Source organism: Panthera pardus, unplaced genomic scaffold (genome assembly GCF_024362965.1).
Source record: "Panthera pardus isolate Hobbes unplaced genomic scaffold, ASM2436296v1 HiC_scaffold_8, whole genome shotgun sequence".
Classification (NCBI taxonomy): domain Eukaryota; kingdom Metazoa; phylum Chordata; class Mammalia; order Carnivora; family Felidae; genus Panthera; species Panthera pardus.
In genome coordinates this window covers 140,387,806-140,408,574 of record NW_026527013.1, presented here as the reverse complement: position 1 = coordinate 140,408,574, position 20,769 = coordinate 140,387,806, and the positions used below count along the sequence as shown (strand labels likewise).

The following is a 20,769-nucleotide window of genomic DNA, read 5'->3' as shown; positions in this document are numbered from 1 at the left end:
AAGGGGTGGTGGAGTGAGTTCTGATAGACTCTAAAAGAGAAGTAAATAATCCGTTTTAATGGTAACCTACTTGTCATTGGTATCTTAGATTTTTGCAGTGAAAAGTATTAGGGGGACAGGGCATCATTTGCCAATAGCATTCAAAGTTCTGTGAGCCTCTTTTTCAATTCTGCCAAGAACTGTGTCAAAGGTGAGAAAGATGTGGTTTTATCATGCTTTTGTTATACATTTTCTTCCACTGAAATGTAAACTTATTAAGATGGTTCTAAATATAGGTGTGTGTGTGTGTGTGTGTGTGTGTGTGTGTGTACTTAAAGTCCAAATTCATGTGTGATTGGGCATTTCATTCTTTGCACTCAATGACAGAAAATCTTGTGTTTTTTTTTTTTAACATACGATAAAATCACCAGTCACTCTTTATTATGACAATGCATTATTAGGATCCAGTAAAAAAATCTCTTTGGGGTTTACAACTTCAACAAGTTTAGGGGCGCCTGGCTGGCTTAGTTGGAAGAGTATGTGACTCTTGATCTCCAGGTTGTGAGTTTGAGCCCCACGTTGAGTGTAGAGATTACTTTAAATAAATAGATAGATAGATAAATAGGTAAATAAATAAATGAACTAAAAACTTAAAAACCACAAGGTTTTATAGCTATACTATAGAGCCTCTTAAAATATGTTGTGGGGGATTCCAAGCAAAGATGAAATTTTCTCTCAAGCCAGGGTCTTGTTTGCCTGATAATTGGAGCCCTGTTGAAGGCATTCAAATTGGTTTTGTGTTTTTGCTTTTGTTTTACCTGCAGGTTATTTATGGTTTTTATTTTCTCAGAGAAATAGTAATAGTTTTCCAAAAAAGAAAGAGGATGATTAAATCAGATTAGACTCACTAGAGTCTTTTGCTCAAATTCACCTGTATTTCCAATTTTGAATAAAACAACAAGCTAGGTCAATTTCAAATTATTTAAATGTCTGTACCCAAAGAAAAGGAAGTAACAAATTCTCTAAAAAGCTTATGAGTTTTTATAATTTTTCCAGAAATAAGTAGGGAAATTGCTTTTTATCATATAGGCTTTAAATTTGGGGAAAAGATATTACATGAACTATTAAGAGATAAACTGAGGCATATTAAATAGTTTGAGTTTATTTGAGCAAAAGCCAATTTGAATGGGGCAGCACCAAGCCAGAAATGCTTACGGAGAACTCTACTGACAGGAGCTCTGGTAGAGACTTTTATAGGGAAAAGGTGAAAGCAAAGCGAGACAATTATTTTTTTTAATGTTTATTTATTTTTGACAGAGAGAGAGAGAGAGAGAGCCAGAGCATGAGAGGGAGTGGGGCGGGGGGTGCAAAGAGAGAGGGAGACATGGAATCATGAAGCAGGCTCCAGGCTCTGAGCTGTCAGCACAGAGCCCGATGTGGGGCTGGAACTCACAGACCTTGAGATCATGACCTGAGCCAAAGTCGGATGTTTAATGGACTGAGCTACCCAGGAGCCCCAGAGCAAGGCAATTATTGATTGGCTATAGCTTAAAGGTCTAGCTGGCTGTAATGTGTTTGTCTTTAGGTCTCAATTTTGTTATCTTGAGGCGTTAGATTTTGGTTTGCTTGGCCTGTAGGCCACCACAGCTTTAGAGCCACTTTAGAACAACACTAATATTATTCTCCCACCAAAATGTCCAGGGGCAGAGGTACATATAGAACAGCCATAGGACCACCAACTAAAGGAGTGCCCATGGAAGAGCTGGACCAACTTTGTCCCTTCCCATTTCTTAAACACAAGGAGCACTTGGCTGAGGCTTTTAAACCAAACTGAAGCCTTGAGAACTGGTCTCTAAAAAACACTGGGTGGAAAGCTCCAGCCCTCTGAGCACAGTGGCTGGTTCCCAGGTCACCAGCCCCTTTCCAGAGGTGCGTCTGAGGTCACCTCACTGACATAGCAAGAGACACCTTTATCCCTCTGGGGGGGGGGGGACTTCAAGGGTTTTACTTATTTATTTTTTGAGAGAGAGAGAGAGTACACCAGCAGGAGTGGGGGAGGGGCTGAGAGGAAGAGAAAGGATACCAGCTGGCTCCTCTCTGTCAGTTGTGGGACCCTTAACCGGCTGAGCCACCCAGGCACCCCAAGAAATTGCAAGGGTTTTAGGAGCTCTGTAACAAAAACAGGATGAAGATCAAACATATTTCTTATTATAAATCATAACATCATAGGTGGGTGCATATTTTGGATTGGGGCTGAGTCTTCCCGGTTTTTGTTCTTTTTATATAACAACCCTCTTTATCTTTTTTAATACTCTTTGTCAGGAAGCCTAGTTTCATATTAATATGGCTAGTCCAGCTTTCTTCTGCTTACTGTTCTCCAAGTACTATATCTTCTCCCTTCCTCTTACTTCCAGCCTTTCTGCGTCTTTTTACTTAAAAGGTTTCTCCCGGGGGTGTCTGGGTGACTCAGTCAGTTCAGCATCTAAGTCTGGATTTCAGCTCAGGTCATGATGTCATGGTCGTGATGGAGCCGAGCATCTGGCTCATGCTGAGCGTGGAGTCTGCTTAGATTTTCTCCTCGCCCTCTGCCCTCTCCTGCTCTGGTGCACGCTCCTGCTTGCGCTCCCCCCCCCCCCCCCCCCCCACTGCCCGTTTCTCCCTCTCTCTCAAATTAATTAATTAATTTAATTAAATGTTTCTCCTGCAGGCAGCATGCAGTTGAGACTTGTTTTAACCCAGTCTGACAACATCTGCCTTTTAACTGGTGTGTTTAGTGAGGAGGGAGCCTGAGGCAAGCTGACAGGCCGCAAACGCCCCCACCCCCAGGTGGGAGATGTGTTGATATTCCTCGGGCACTCCTGGCTGCCCAAGAACAAAGGAAAAGGGGGAAAACAAACCTTTAACTGATAGAGATCTCAGTCTGCAGGACCTGTTTCCACCACCCCTCCATAATGATGTGGGAAACAAAGCAGGAGGAAATGTTAGTATTAAATCTCCTTAGAACCTGCGGCCCATTGACAAATACTTGAGGCTGGCAGAGTAAAACGTTTCTCCAGGAACTCCCTGCTGTCTTAATGCTAATGCTTTGCTAGAGGGAAAAACTACCTTAGCTTGACAGTAGCTAGGCCTCCAGTACCTTGGGAATCTTCCTTAGCATATTAAAATCTCTGAACTTCTGAACTTTTCCTCCCCCAACCCCATAGTATATAACCAGTCTCTCCTCATGGTCCCAGGACAGCTCTTTCTGCCCACGGATCCTGTCCCCGTGCTTCAATAAAATCACCCTTTTGCACCAAAGACGTCTTCGAGAATTCTTTCTCGGTCATCGGCTCCAGACCCCACAAACCCCACTATCACCCCAAAACCTCATCATTTAGCCCATTTGCACAAAATGTAATTATCAATATAGTTGATTTAAGCCTCTGATATTGCTACGTGCTTTCCTTTTATATCTTATCTTTTTTATCTGTTATGACTTTCTTGCCTTCTTTTGGGTTCCTTTAATATTTTTTTGTCGTTCCATTTCATCTACTGGCTTCTTAACTGTATTTCTTTTTATTATATTGCTAATGTTTGTTCTAAGACTAACATTAGGATCACTTACCTCATCAGTGTCTATTTACTATCGATATTGTCGCTATTCACACTTTACATTTTATACCCAACAGTTTGTTTCCCATTTTTCAATTATCACTTTCCACTTGACTTTTTACATTCCCCGCTTCACAAATGTAATAACCTTACAACAGTGCAATTCCATTTACTCCCCTGCTTTTACAGACCTAATAATTGGAAAGGAGAAAGTGAAACCGCCACACTCAGACATTATTGCTTATGCAGAAAACTCAAAAGGGTATATAAGTTATTGAAAAAATAGAGCTTATCAGGTAGCTGGATATAAGATTAATATATAAGTCAGATGTATTTCTATTCACCAGCAAGAAACAGCTAGAAAACATAATTAAAGAGAAGATTCAAAACTTGTGCAAGACTGCTATGAAGGAAAGTTATTTATCTTCACTAAAATATATTATAGGAGACCCAAGTAAATGGACTTATGATTTCTCTACTCTTGCCCCTTTCCATAGGTGCATCCAAAGTCATTGTGTGATCCTGGGCTCTCATTGACTCCTGCCTTCAGGAGCCTGCATGTTCTGGATACAAGAGCTGTGAGGTAAGAGGAAGCACTGTTTCCTCCCGCTTAGGACCTACAATTCTCCTGTGGAATTCAGGCAAGCTTCTCAGCTACCTGGGGAGAGATAAAAGGAACAGTATTTAGTGGTCTGGAGTAGACTGCTGGCCACACAGAAAAGAGCAGGGGCAAAAAACCTTGAGCAAACTGACACAATAAGTCATAAAGTAAAAGCACATGACCTTGAACAGAAGGAGTGCAGAGTGCTGATTATATGAGAATCTTGTCCCTTCCTCTAGGAAGCCACAGGTAAAAATTGGAGAGGGCAATCAGTGTGAAGTGTTGATCATCTACATGAGGGATCTCGGAGCATTGGCATTTTTCTGTATTATTTCACATGTGAAACATTTATCCTCAGTGGTGGATGAAGTCAGGAAAAATATGCATATAACCCTACTCATGCATTTCTTTAGAGAAACAATGTCATGTCATATATGCCATTTATTTCTGTGCTTTATTCATGCCAGGTAGGTGGTGGCTTGTGAGGATAATCAGCTAGTTATAGAGAAGGAAAAGCTATATTGTCTTAACATGTGTATAGTATAGTAGGAGCAAATTATGACCTATAGTATGAGGATAAGATGATTATATAAATAACCTACAAATTATGTGGAAGAAAATCAGTTTTGAATTGAGTCATACCCGGAATGCCATGTGAGTTCAAAACATGAAGACATCAAATGTGGTTTAAAAAATCTGAATAAGCTTGGAGCTGGAGGTGATATTTAAGGCTTAACTTACCAGAAGAGTTTAGCAGGCTGAAATTGTAAAGGGAGTCCGGATGGAGGGGATGGCAAAAAGAAAGACACAGTGGAAGAGAGACAAAAGGCATATATAAATGGCAACAGACATTGCATTTTGAGCTGTAGATATCTCAGGTTGGTGACATCTAGCAGGCAGTTGGGAATTTTTCTATTGGTGTAGAATTGGGAATCTTCTTTGTTGAGGTGGTGGTGAGGAGAGAAATCTCTACAGGAAAGAGAGGAGACCTGAAGATAGAAATTTGAGGATCACCTCAAAATCGAAGGAGAGAAAATATCCAACAACAGAAAGAAAAAACAAAAAGGACGATACCGCAGACCTAAAGATGAGGGGCCAGAAGCATTTAAGGAAGGTGATGAGCTGTGGAAGATGAAAACCAAGAAAAGGCAACTTGCTGGGGGGAGTTAGATGCTGACTAGTTTCAAACTATGCAGGGGTTTCTGACTAAATCAGTTGAGTGGAGGCATATTGTTCCTTAGACTCAAGGTCGGTCTCTCTGTGCCCTCTTGGTACCTCTTGCTCAAGCTCCTTCAGCTGGAGTGGAGGGAGGATTCCTTCTCAAGAAGGAAAGCTCGAATGGTACCAGCCTCTCAACTTCGGGCTGCTCAAATGAATTTACTGAAGAGCTAAAGGAAGAGACTGACACTCGATTCAGAGTCCTAGTACTTGATGTCTTCTAGTCCTGAAATGAGAGCAAGGTCGGTTTTGACAGATTTAAGAGAGAGGCGTAATATAGCAATAAACAATTGTAGACATTTCTTAATCCAAAAGATATATATTTGGAAGAGCACTGAATCTTTCATGATTATTTATTAAGCCATCTCACTTTTTCAAGCAGTTGAAAAACAGGTATTTGTTAATATTTAGTGTTGCCTTTAGTGTGTCTTTTGATTCTGTCTTTAGCATTAAAGGTTCAGTATCAGAGAAAGATCTATAGGGTACTCAAAAGTAACACACTTAAGCTCTACTCTTTTACAGGGAAGTCTTTAAAAAAAGAAAAAAACAAAACAATCTTCCCAACCTAGGCTCCACAATCTGGGTTACATTTTAAATTTTAGATTAATAAGATGGGGTGCCCAGCTAGCACAGTCCATGGAACGTGCAACCCTTGATCTCGGAGTTGTAAGTTTGAGCCCCACGTTGGGCACAGAGATTGCTTAAAAAAATAAAATCTTTTTAAAAATGTAGATTAATAATAAATGTAGCTCAAGAATACACAAAATAAAGTAGATGAAACTTGATGTGTTGCCTAAATCAAAAAGGTAGTGGATGCAAAAAGTAAGGGTTCAATTTAAATTTAATTAAACAGAGGATTCTCCGAAACAGAGAAGGTGTTCGGTGATGTGTAAAAATAGGAAAGCTTTCCTTTAAAAAGAACATATTACCTGAACATATGAAAAGGTTTACAGTAGAGGGAGTTGTGGTGAAGAGAGGGATATGCTTAAATTTAGTTTTTCCAAAAGTCCATATGGACATTTAAAATTAGAATTATCAAGCAAAATATATATATTATTTTATATAATGTCAGAAACTTCTGCAACAAGCATCTGGAGAAATCTTTATTTTTAGAAGTTTCGAGCATTACACTGGTTGCTTTGGCAGTAGTCATACTTGGAAATTACATGCTCAGTTTTCCTCTCCCAAACTCATCAATCAGCAAAATCATTCCCCATCCCCTGGGGAGGGATAAGAGAAGAGGCAGAAAGAGAGAAAAGTATTTCTCCCATACTATTCTGGAAATTCCTTCCCCTCAAGGATACAAAATGCTGGGGGGAAAAAAAGTGCTCCCCTAACACCTCGTCTATAGGGTGACCTGTTTGTTGGGGACAGTCACAGTTTATACCCACTGTCCTCAGGCGATCATTAGTAGTGACACCTTTTAATTCTCAAAATGGCCCAATTTAGACAATAAATTATATGGACACTCTACATATGTAGCAATTACCCAGTGTAAATTCAAGAGACCCATAAATTTCCAAGACTATACTTTCAAGGATCATTTCTACAGTTTGTTACTAGAGAAGTTTCTCTGAAAGTGTAGAGCTCCGGGAACCACCAGCAGGAGACACAGCAATCTCTCCTGAGCCTAGAGCCGATTCTCGGTGTTTCTGCAACTGCCATTCACCATTGATACTGGTTCTTTTCTTCTTTGGGAGAGCAAGAGGGAGAGGATGCAGTCTGAAGAAAGAAAGAGACAGAGAGGAAGGAAGGAAGAAGCTTTATAATACTTTCTGCTCAGCCTACAAAATGGAGAAATATGAAATCACAAAAAAATATAAAATCAGACATGCAATAAAATTGACGACATCAATTAGATTTGATAGTATGATTAACTTTATATATGAGTTAGTTTAAACTGCTTAGAAATAAGCAGTTTTTGTATATTTTTAAATTTTAATTGTAGAATTGTTAGCCATCTTCATTCAACCGATTTGTACTTCTTTATTCATTCTTCCCATGAGAGAAAGGCCTCACACAATCATGAGCTCAAGCTAATGAGTGCACTGGACTACTTCATCTATTTTTGAGAGAATGTTAAGGTCCACAGATAGAAAATAGACCAAAATCCCTTTTCTGGGTTAATAATTCCCAATGCTATTTCCATCCCTCCTCGGTTTCACTTAACTTTGAGAAGGTTTTAAAAATTTAGTTTTAAAAAATGTTCCTTGGTTTTATGAATTTTTTTCAAGTGCAGGGGCACCCAGCTGACTCAGTCAACCCTGATTCTTGATCTCAGGGTTGCAAGTTCTAGCCCCACATTGGGCATAGAGATTGCTTAAATTTTTTTTTTTCAAGTGCCTCAGTATGGAAGCCAGAAATGAATGAGAAATAATATGAATAAATATCATAATTGATTATATTCTTATGAGTCAACAAGGGATAAGGAAATAAGGGTGTGTAAAGGAAGATTAGTGAAGCCCATTTTTCAAGGAGTTTATAATCTAGTGGACGAAATAGGCATAGAGAACAATGTGGCATAATAAATTACATTTCAAAATAACATTGAGGGACAATTGGGTGGCTCAGTCAGCTGAGCATCTGACTTCAGCTCAGGTCATGATCTCATGATCTCATGGTTCATGAGTTCAAGTCCAGCACCAGGCTCGCTACTGTCAGTGCAGAGCCTGCTTCGGATCTTCTGTCCCCTCTCTCTATGCCCTCCCCCCTTAAATAAAATAAACATTTACTTATTTATTTATTTTAATGTTTGTTTATTTTTGAGAGAGAGAGAGAGGGAGAGAGAGGGAGACACAGAATCTGAACCAGGCTCCAGGCTCTGAGCTGTCAGCACAGAGCCTGATGTGGGGCTTAAACTCATGAATCATGAGATCATGACCTGAACTGAAGTCGGACCCTTAACCAGCTAAGCCACCCAGGAGCCCCAATAAACATTAAAAAAAATAAATAACATTGAGATTTAAAGTGGGTGAATATTACACTAGAAATAATTTTTTAAATGCAGAGAACTGGAGTGACTACATTCTAATTAAATCATAACAGATAAGACTTATTTGATTTTTTAAAAGCTTTTTTTTTTAAATTTTTTTAACGTTTATTTATATTTGAGACAGACAGAGACAGAGCATGAACAGGGGAGGGGCAGAGAGAGAGAGAGGGAGACACAGAATCTGAAACGGGCTCCAGGCTCTGAGATGTCAGCACAGAGCCCGATGCGGGGCTTGAACTCACGGACCGTGAGATCATGACCTGAGCTGAAGTCGGACGCTTAACCATCTGAGCCACCCAGGTGCCCCATTATTTGATTTTTTAAATACCAGAAGAAAGGAAACTTTTATTTTTATTTTATAATGAATTCACATACCAAAAAATGAATTGAGGAAAAAAAATTTCATATTAGAATTGAAGTCAAAGACAGACCTAGTTTAAAATGCAAGACACTCATTTGTAGAAAAATATGTCTGACAAAAAGAACAAAAAGCATGGAGCCAAATGAATAAATGAAATGATTGACAAAAATGTTAACAAAAGGGTTCATAATTGCCTTGCAAAGTATTATATTTTTTTAAAGATCCAGAAAAATGAGCCTGCTGACACAACGGTAGGGGTTGAAAATATTGGCTAACAAGGAGCTGTAAAAATAAATATTTTTGTTTTGTTTTGCTTTTTAACAAGAAAATGAAAGGAAATGTGCGATTAAAGAATAACAATGTCAGGGCACCTGGGTGGCTCACTGGTTGTGTCCAACTCAGTTTTGGCTTAGGTCTTGATCTCATGGTTTGTGAGTTTGAGCCATGTCGGGCTCCAAGCGACAACGCATAGCCTGGTTGGGATTTTCCCTCTCCCTCTCTCTCTCAAAATAAATAAATAAACTTGAAAAACAAACAAACAAAAATACGGAAAAGGAATAACAATGTCTTTATGTAAGGCTATGAGGGAAAGGAAGAGAATAGTACCTTGAATGTGAACCAGTTAGAGGGAAACAGCATTATCTAATAGTACTGAAGGAGCCTGTGATCGGTTTATTGATGCATTTAGAGCTAACTGTCAAATGTAGATGCCCTCACCTGATCACCATAGTAGCCTCTTCTTACAAGTCTCTCATCTTGTCCTCTTGCTTCTTCCCATCTAGTTGCAAGACAGCAGCCCCAATGTCCTTTTAAAAACTTGTCAGATCATGCCGCTCTTCTGCTCCTAGTTCTTAAATGATCCCCATGTCCCTCTGGGTACAGATTTAGGTTTTACAGTATCCTGGAAGACCCTATGTGATTTGATCACAGTCACTTCTCTGACCTCCTCTCCTGTCTCTGTCCCTTAGGCTTTTCTCTGGTCACACTGGCATCCTCAAGGTCCCTGCAACAGAGCAGGCAACAGATCAGACTCTCTCAGAGCCTTTGCTCCAGCTCAGTGGTTCTCAAAGGATGACCCAGGGATCTCTGTAAGTCCTCAGGACCCTTTCATGGGACTAAATGGTCAAAAATAAAACAAAAGAGTCCTTAACATTATTTTAAGAGCATAAAAGAGTCCTGAGACCAAAATATTGGGGATCGTCGCTGTAGCTATTCCACTCTAGCTTGGAGTACCCTGGCCTCAGATATCTATCTGTTCAGCTCAGTCCTGTACCTTCTTCAAGACATTGCCTGTGTACTTTACTCTGCCAGTTGAGGTCTACCCTGACCACCTAGTCCAAATCTTAGACTTCCCATTTTCCTGTACATTTTCTCTTTTCATGGCATTTATTACCTACAACATACTATCTAATTTACTTAAATAACATATTTATTGTCTCTCTGACTTCATAATGCAAGCTTCAAAAGGGTGAACATCATAGTCAGTTTTGTCCATTGACCTATCCCAAGAGCCTGGGAGAGTATCTGATACATAGTAGATGTTTCCTGAATAAGTGAGTGATGAAGAATTGAATCGAATTTCCAATACACTTTTTTGTGGCGAACATTGCTTAATGGACAGAATTACCAAATCACTATACTGTATACTTGAAACTAATATATGTCAACTATACTTCAATAATAAAAATTTAAAATATATGTATTTCCAAGGCATATCAAAGTAATGGCTTTACAAAGTAAAGCAAAAATGCCTATATTCATCAAAATTTAATAAATTATTGAGAGAAAAACATCTAAAGAACAAATAATAATGAAAGTAGCATAAAGACTACAACGTTATCCAGTGAACCCATGGCAGAAGAAAGCGAATCTTTGAAACATCTTGTATCAGTAATTCTATGCTTCAGTCTGGGAATGATACACACCACATCCATCACCACTCATTACTCATTAGCTGGAACCAGTCACATGGACCCACCCAATCAAAAAAGGGACCACAAGTACATTCCTACTACCATGTACCTGAAGGCAGGAAGCTGAAAATATTTGACAAACAGCACTATTACATGATGGATTGTGTTTCAATTTGGTGAAGCAACTCAATAACCAAGATTAATAAAATTTCTTGTGAAATTACTTCAGAATATACAATGATTATAAAAAGCAAATAACTTCAAGTTTCATTATAAATAATAAATGGCTTATCCTTGATTTATATAGCAGAAAATAAGATATATTACATTATCAAAATGAACTTTATTAATCCCTTGGACTTAGGAGCATTTCATTCTTTTTTACACATCTTTTTTTCTTTCTTTCCTTCCTTCCTTCCTTTTTCCATCCCCCCTTTTTCTTTCAGCAAATATTTATTTTGGACTTCATTTCATTCTTTTTTGCACATCTTTTTTTTCTTCCTTCCTTCCTTCCTTTTTTCCATCCCTCCTTTTTCTTTCAGCAAATATTTATTGAGCCTTCTGTGTACAGATAATAGTTCTAGGTGATGGGAATACAAGAGTGAATAGACAAGATTCTTGCCCCCACAGAGCTTATAGTCTATTGGGGGAACACAGGCAATAAACAGGTCAGCAGAATTTAAAAATCAAAAGAATTATAGATTGTGAAAAACATTATAACGAAGATAAACATTTGATAAAGAATAACTGGGATAGTCAGAAAATTCTAAAGTGATATTTGAGATGAGATGTATATAGACCGCAAAGGAGCTAGTCTTGCAAAGATCCAGATGAAGAGGATTCTAGACACACAGGACATGTGCAGAAGTTCTGGCATGACTGAGAAATATCAAGGAGTCCTGTACAGTTTTAACCTCTGAGGAAGGAAAGAGGTGAGAGATGAAGTTAGAGAGCCAAGTAGAGACCAAACTATGCAGAGCTTTGTTGACAAAGGCAATAGGCTTAGATTTTATTTTAAAAGTAATAAAAAGTCACGAAAGCATTTTAAGCAGGGGATTGACAAGATTTCTTTTATGTTTCTAAAAGATTACATTTTAAAAGACTATATTCTGGGGGGAAAATAGAATGGATAGGGGAACTGTTAAGAAATTAAACACGGAAATCTGGTTGGTCTTGATTAAATTTATGTAACAGAGATGGAGAGAAAGGAATAGAGTCAACACATACTTAATGAGAAAGCCAATAAGAGTTCCTGCTGGGTTGGATGTGGAGATAAAAGAAAAGGAAAAACCCAAAGACTGAGGAAATTAGCTGAATGGTGAGCCCATTTACTGACATGGAAAAGGCAGAGAAAGAGTAAATCGGAATTGTGGGAATCAGGAATTCCTTGTTTTACATAATAAATTTTATATGCTTCTTAAATATCCAAGAAGCGATGCTGTGTATTCTGGAAGCTTTAACATTAATTCAACATGTATTAAACACTTATTATGAGCACTGTGTAGCAGGGTCATAGGCTTAAGTCATACTATGCTGTGTATTTTTTTTCCTACCCAGATGTAGGAGATTCAAACTGAAGACCAAAGCAGTTGTAGGCAAAACAAAGCAATTACATTTTATGTATATGTGTATATACACACACACATATATGCATATTTATTAAAATATGTATACATATTACATGTATGTAATTACATTGTGTATACATAATTACATGTATACATTAATTACATATAATGTAAATATATATAATATATACACATAAAACATGTGTTTTATGTGTATATATGTATATATTATATATATTAATGTATGTATATGTATATATTATATATGAATATATGTGTGTGTATATACGTGTGTGTGTGTGTGTGTGTGTGTGTGTATGATGTAATTACTTTACTTTGTGTACAACTATTTTGGTCTTCAGTTTGAACCCCCTACTTCTGAATTAATAAACAAGTTGATTGTTTAGTTGCATTTAAATTTAATCCAACCCAACATCTTTAAAAGTGTAATATTCCTTTCTATAGAATAAAAGTGCTCAGTCTCTCATACGGCCTCCTTCATTCTTCTTCGTCTCTCACTAAGAATGGAGTCCATTCATGTGGGATTACATGAGGGGAGCTTAAACAACCTCACGGCAGCCAGGAAGGATCAAGGATCTTGAGGGTAATGTCCTTTGCTTCTTCTGGTTTGTAGTGCAATATTCTTTATCTACCAGGATACTGCTTACCTTTGGAGGTATTTAAGGCTGAAGTTTAAGTTGGGTGCAACTGTGATTTGGCTTCTCTGGTCTCACAGTAGTGACCCCTTGCTGGCTAAGTCTCATTATCTCCCACTAGTCCAGGTCACTGCTCTGGGTCTGGCTGTGCCTCTCATTTGGTCCCAGTATTCTCTAAAATCCTGGCCACTAGGCCTCTTGTTCTGCTAAGGTGACTCCTGGCAAGCTCTCCAGTCAGATGCTCAATAACTTGGGGTCAGCATATACTACATAGGATCAAAGGCAGCCCAGGAAAGCTACCTGACCGTAGTTCATTTTTAGGTGACTGTGCTTCAACTTGGTGTAAGGCAGCCAGCATGGTTGCTTCCTCCCAGAGTCTCAAATGATGAAGAGGAAGAAAGAGTACCTCTCTACTCTCTGTGTGCTCAGCTCTAGGCCAGAGCCAAAGCCCAGAGAGGGAAAAGTACAGAGACATCTGCTCCCTTCACTGCCGCTTTCTTACTCTTTTCTTCTTGCCACAGTTCCCCTTAGTTCAAAAGGGAGTGTGTTTTACCCCAGGGAAGGCCTGGCGGCCTTAGGTAGGAGTGACATCTCTCCATCGCCAGAGAACTACTTAGCTAACATGGCTGTTATCTTGCTGCACAATTCATTTTAGATATCAGAAGCAGAATTTTAATTTATTCTATTTGTATTCCACATACGATAAATTTTAGATTCATAGAGGGAAGCCTCCTTAAAACCAAGATGAAAGTCATGGGCTCAGAAAAGCAAAAAGAAAACTATATTATTAATTTTTAAAAAGTACTCAAAATATAATAATTTTCTGATTCAATCAATCATCGCATCAAACTTACAAGTTCTGTGATCTTGTTCCTCCCATTTTAGAGAAGAAGAAATGGGTACTTATGAAGACCTTTTTACTTTTTAACTTATAACACAAATTATCGAATTACATTATTGGGACTCTAACCATTCTATCTACAAAGCTCATGCTAAAATGCCTTCTCTTGAAATTTTTGTAGCTAATCCTTATAGAGAGAGGAAAATAACAGTCAAGGATTTCAGCACAGTAGGTAATGCAAATGAACACAGATCAACTTAAAATCTACATTCTAACAAAAGCCCAAAAAGCAAATACTCTGAAACAGAATCAAGTAATGTATTGCTTAGACATGATAGAAGAAAGCAGTGGAGCAGAAAAAACAAAAAACAAAAAACAAAAAACATGCTAGCATTGTTCTGGGCATATGCTCAAGGATTACGGTCAACCCAAGATCTCAGTAGCTTGATACGACAAAAATATATTTTTTGTTCACATCACATCTCCCATATGAGTTGGCAGACTTTCTGCTCCACACACGGATCCAGGCCAATGGAGCTGTCACCATCTTGTTAGCTACACCATCCGGAACATGCAGCTTCCTCAGGTACTTTGTTAAGGGAAGAGAGAAACTTGAGAAATTTGCATGGGCTTTTGACTCCCTCACCCTGCAAGTAATACACTTACATCCACTACTATTTCACTGGTCAGAACTAGTTCTTTGTGCTCATTCTAATTGCAAGAAGGCCAGGAAATGGAGGAGAGCAAATGGAATGTTTGATCTGTCTCTTTCACAGCCCTATGAACTGATCCACACATCCAGATGCTTACCCCCTCCTAATCTCAGATCTTTCATTCCCAAGGTTGTTTGTAGGTTCAGGATAAATATTATCCTTATTTTAGAGACTGCTTTACGTTTTGTGACTGGGGAAGAACATTCTAAGATCTCTGTAAACCTTTGTTAAAGACTAAGTTACAGTTCTAAGATCATTGCGGGTAATATATTTTGTTTTTAATGAAGCAATGTTTGTGGGATAAGAACACATCTACTCTTACCCCCGTTATTCCCATTAGGAATAAGATACCATGCAAGTAGAAGGTGTGGGGGGTGTCTCTGGTGATCGCATGGTTTCTGTCACCACAACTTTCCTGTAGCCACTTGACCTTACTTCTGGTTTAAATACACAACAGTGATTTAAAAGTCAAACATCTAGGTGTTTTGGTTTTTTTTTTTTCCAATTACAACCAACAGGTTTCCATTTACAAAATTCTTTATTACATTACGAGATGTTGAATAAGAGAAATTTGCAAATTTTGGAATATGAACCCAGGGTACCTAAAACCTACGGCAGTAACTTCCTTCAGAAGGAAGTTGTTATCTTTAGGAAATGTAAGGAAGTAGCACCATCTGGTGGGTGAGAAGGAAAGAATATGGAGAATTACTGAATGTGTAAGTGTGGGCACTTTGGAAAAGTATTATTATTACCATAGACATAATCAGGTTTTCAAATGAAAGCTTTTTGGGAGCTTTAGAATTGAGACTTGAGGAATGAAATCCTCTTCTGAGAAAAGAGGGACAAATACAAGGTGTGTGACTTTTCATATTACCATTTCTGATTGGTGGTTGTTCACATGAAACCCAGGTTAATTAAAGCAGCCTTTGGTAATGATGAGAACATTATTTATAACCTGAGACTATCATCATCAACAAGCCTCCTGTTTTGGTAATTTTAGACAGTTACACGTGCCAGACTAAGGCACTGAGTATAGGCCTTCAATTCACTTAGAATTTATTAGTTAAGGGCCAGCAGAGGGCCCTTCTTCACACCTGTTTGTTGGCCAGTACCAGAAATCAAAGGTGAGATCTTTTGACAAAGGCAGGAGAAAAATTTTCGGCTTTTCAGTTTTGAGGTATCTGTGTTCCGTTTACTTAGCTGACATTGTCTCACAACTTGCAAATTGTTTCCTTGAGAGATCAAGTTTGGAGTTCTATTTGGCCATTTTCAAAAGGTTAACTTAGTGAAATAGACCAGCAATGTAGCAAATCTGTTCTGGCATCCTACCTTGACACTTTCACCCCACATTTTCTGTGATGGTAAGCAGCAACAGAAAATAGGAAGGGAAGGGTACAGGAGTAGTCATGGCAGACAGATGTTAAAACTCTACCCACCCATTTATCATTGAGCTTCCTCAAGCCAATCTTCTTTAAGGTCTCTTTTTAGTTGACTTTCTCCCCCTGTGTATCCAACCATAAGTTATTTTAAAATGTCTGAGCATACACAGCAAAAAGCTCTGGTCAGCCGGCTTCTGGGTCAAGAAAGATGGCATAGCCCAGGGGTTGAAATGCCAGACTCTGGAACCAGATTACCTGGGTGGGTTTTTTTTTTCCCCCCCTGAGACTCTGTTATCCCTCAACTATCGCTCCCAGGTCCCATGTCTCTCACCCTAAGCAGTTACTAATTTACTATCTGTCTCTACAGAGTTGCCTATTTTGGGTATTTCATACAGATGGAATAATATAATAAGTGGTCTCTGTAACTGGTTTCTTTCATTTAGCAGTATTTTTTCAAAGTTCATCCATGTTATAGAATGGATCAGCACTTGGTTCCTTTGTATGCTGAATAACATTCCCTTGTACGGATATACCACATTTTGTTTATTCATTCATTCATCAGTGGACTTTTGAATTATTTTCACCTTTTGGCTATTATGAATAATGCTGCTATAAATGTTAGTGCACCCATTTTTATGCAGACATGTGTTTTCATTTCTCTCCGAACAGAATTACTAGGCCCTAGGAGTGAAATTGCTACATCATATGATAACACTATCTTTAATCAAGACTACCTGACTTTTAATTCTGGCTCTGTTTCTTGCCCTATGTTTGGAGGCAAGTTATGCCTCAATTTGTTTATCTATAAAAATGGGACCAATAGCACTTCATGTGGTTGTTTTAAAGATTAACTAAATTATAATGTGAAAGGCTCATAATATATCCATAAACATCATCTAAGTGTATTTTTTAAATTAATTTCCAGATTTTCTTCCTTAAAGACTTTGTGAGAATCCTTAAACCAGAATGATGTAAGGAATAGTCTCAGGTTTGGTCAGATCTGAACACCTCTTCCTCAACTGTCCCAGCTCTGCAAATCATTTTCTGTTTTCCCATGATGTCTCCCCCACACCATTCTGTGTGTTACTTCTTTTCTTCAGTGCCTTCTAAGGATTTTTAAATAGTACTTATTCTTTGCAATGACAAAAGTTCAAAGTTCACCTAAATAAAGGCTTTATAGAGGCTTCATTTCCCTGCAATATAGTTTGCAAACAGTTGACTTCCTGCTTTACTTATAAACTGTGGGGGAGGTTTTTATTTATTTGTTTGGTATTTTATTCTTCACCTGAGCATCCTACCCTATGTGTCTCTGTCACAGGCAGTTGAAGAACTAGGTTTATTCCATTTGCTTGTAGGAGTCCAAACTGAAATGGCTTCCACCAGGGTACAAGGCCGTGACTCTTCCCCAGTAGCCATTATACATTCTACTAATAGTTTTTCTGATTAAGCCAGTCATGCTTACAATGTGTAGGCTGCATTGATAATAAGCTCCCAAGTCCTGAGATGCTCTGCTTAACAACATGACCCAGAGGACTTTGGGTCACAGATTTTTTTCACTATAAAAACAATTAGCTTGTGGCTCAGGTCATGATCTCATGGTTTGTGAATTCAAGCCCTGCATCAGGCTCTGTGCTATCAACATGGAGCCTGCTCAGGATTCTTTCTCCCTCTATCTCTCTCTCCCCCCCTGCCCCAACCCACTCACTTGCTTTCTCTCACACTCTCTTTCTCTCAAAATAAATACGCTTAAAAAAACAATTAGCTTGACATAAAGATAAAATGTGTTTTATAGTCAACTATCTGGCAAATACATCAAATCATTTTTAGGCAAAGAAGACAAAAGGGGGATTATGTTTACTAAGAGCTTACTGTGTACCATACACTAGTTGCTTAAAGGAATATTCTGCAGTAGGTCAAGGTTGGAGCATGACATAAGGTTCTTTGCCCCTGATAGCACAACTTGGTGTGACAAAATGTTCCAGGGGCTTTGTGACCATCACAGAATGCTCCTAAGGACTGAAACAGATGTCTAGACACACATCTTGTTTTGCACGGGCCCAGGATATCTGTAGAAGAGAACGCAAACCTGGTCCACATGTTGTGTTCAGTCATCCAGAAACCAATCTAGGGGACTGAGCTTCCCCAAAGGAGGGTGATCTAGAGAAAGGGACCTTAGAAACTATGAGAAGATATGGAAGAACAGGCCTGGTAGTTTGCCTGAATGTCAAGGCGAGCAGTGGCAGCAGAAGACTGTACTCGATCTTCTCTGACATTTCCCCTCTCCTCCTAAACTTGAGAGTGCTATGGAAGGAAAATGCAGGGACACAGGGGACCTAACTATTGAAATATCTCTGATCATGGGACTCTAAAGAATTTTCCCTACTGTTCAGAAGGAAAGAGAAGCATGAGAACAGCAGTCTAGTGGTCTGACATGAGAATGAAGGACATGAGAATCCTTCACCCACGGGGCTTCCCAGACAGAATAAATTAATGGGAAGGGCTGCCACCAAAAGACCAAATTTTCTACTGGTCACTCAGGTGTGGACTCAAAGCCTTGAGAATCAGGATATTATTATGAATATCAACTGTATGTCCTGGCAGGTGAAGCCTAAGGCTATATGGGTTATGTGCAATTAGCCTACACAATTAACTTTACAAAAGAAAAACTGAAGCTGGGTAAAATAATTTACCTAAGCTTACAGAGATAAGAGACGACGGAGCCAGGAATCAACACCAGAGCTGTTTGACTCTAAAAGCCAGGAATTTCCCCTATACCTTAAAGCTTCTCAAGATATAAAAGATTCAATGGAGCAGTCACTATGCATTTGTAATACTCCAAACAATAATGATAAAAAGCAACGTACATTGAGCAATTAACATATGCTAATATATGCTAAGTGATTTGCCTGTGCAACTGTGTGATTTACTGAGAAACTGATCAGTATTTTAATTTTTTCTATTGTTGTCACCAAAGAATGATGACAAGATGGCTGTTTGCCCTTGAAATCTAGATTCCCTTTATCTTCGGAGAGAGAGTTTTAATAGGATTCATTGCAAAGTTCTCAGCCAATAAAGGGATTAAACTGGACTGTCCCAAGGGAGGTGAAAATGGAGACTTTGGGCAGGTAGCCCTACACTGGATTTTATTCCTTAATTGAAACATGGGGAGGGTTGTGGATTTCTCAAGTGCCTGGACTCTGCATTCTGGAGATAACAGCCTGTATGTAGATACAACCCTGTATGTAGCAGCCAAATGGAGCCAAGGAGGGAAATAGCCATCCTATGACCAAGAACCAGGAAGATGTAAGCCATTTCGTAAGCTCCAATGAGGAAAACCCCAGTTAATAACTGGTATTGGACTCATCGATGTTGCTAAGTTGTAATTTGGAGATGGTTTTATTTGGAAAATAAAGAACCATGACATCTCTTGCACCTTGAGTGTCACAGAACTATTCATACCTGTTATATATGCAGTAACTCTCTATTCCCACAACACATTCCTGAAGTTCTATTATCATCCTCTTTTTACAGATAAAGAAATTAGACCTAGAAGTTGAGCAACTTGCCCGTGTTGATACAACTCAAAGTCTTTCTTAACATGAAGAATTTAGGCCTTTCAGACTTGCCAACCTTATAAAAAGCACTGTGACAGTTTCATCTGCATGACTTGAAAACTAATTCAAAGAGTCTTTTATCCATTATGTAAACAGATTGTCTCCCAGCATAAATAGGATGTGTAGCACCATTCATTCTTATTTTTAAAAAATACTTACTGATATTTAATTATATGTAGGCTATAACAGGGTTATTTACAAAGAGGCATGTCTTAAAATTTAGTTGGAGAAATAGAATATATCAATAATGATATCTTTAAGTTTGGAGAGGGTATTACAGATAGTAAATGCTATAGGAATTTGGATTGGAACACTAGCAGATGGTGCAATGGAAAGACCATTGGGTAATGAGTCAGAAGACATCAGTTCTATTTCTGACACCAGCCACTTCCAGCTCTTTAACCTCCAAGATTCTTAATTTCTCTGTGCCTCAGATTTGTCATTTAGAAATTGTTGGTAATAATGCTCCCTTCTTTCCTTACAGGGTTTTTAAAATTACATGTGCAAAAATCTTTGTAAAACTATAATGAAGCCCGTAAACAAATGAAAGGTACTGTTTTCCCTCTTTTCATTAGTGGGAATATCTTCATGATCATGTTAACTATGATGATTTATGCATCACCTTGACTAGGCTATTGTGATCTGTTGTTTCATCAAACATCAGTCTAGATGTTGTTGTGAAGGTAGTTTTTAGATGTGATTATCATTTAAATCAGTAGACTTTGAGTAAAGCACATTACCCTTCATAACATGGGTAGGCCATCCAATCAGTTGAAGACCTTAAGAAAAAAACTGAAGCCCTACCCCACCAAAAAAGGTAATGTTGGCTCCACACTGACTTCAGAGTCAAGACTATATGGGTTATAGTCAACCCATGCAAGAATTGCCAGCCTGCCCATCAACACTTCAAATAGCATACTTACCTGCCCCTACATTATTATGAGCCAATTCTTTGAAATAAATCTCTCTCTGCAACCAATATGGGGTATACATAATGTGTGTATACATACATATGTGTATATCTGACATAAACACATACACACACACACACACACACACACACACACACACACATACCCTACTGGTTTTGTTTCTGTGGAGATTGCTGACTAATGAAATAGCTGCTCTGAATGAAGAACTTACTTTGACAAGAAAAATGTGGAAAGCAATCAAAGGAACTTCAGAATGTACTATTTTACTCTCTGCATATTGTTGGTTGGTCAATTTTTTACTATAGAGTAAATATAGAGTATATTTCATAATAATATCTTCCATTACTCATATGAAATATAAACATTTAATACACCCAAGTAGGAAATATGATGAAACAAGAATGTTTGCTA

General features: G+C 38.4%; 1 long non-coding RNA gene and 1 other non-coding gene across 2 annotated transcripts in view; both read left to right on the top strand.

Moving 5' to 3' along the window:
* Positions 1-19,976, top strand: part of LOC109268921 (uncharacterized) — a 43,436-nt gene extending 23,460 nt beyond the window's left edge. Inside the window, exons 3-5 of the long non-coding RNA XR_002080840.2 lie at positions 4,068-4,153; positions 9,711-9,830; positions 19,911-19,976. This is a non-coding gene — a long non-coding RNA (uncharacterized LOC109268921). The remainder of the gene's footprint in view (positions 1-4,067; positions 4,154-9,710; positions 9,831-19,910) is intronic.
* LOC128775827 (small nucleolar RNA U3) lies at positions 6,911-7,115 on the top strand. The gene has a single exon (XR_008420787.1). It is a non-coding gene; the product is annotated as a small nucleolar RNA U3 (small nucleolar RNA).
* Positions 19,977-20,769: the final 793 nt, after the last annotated feature.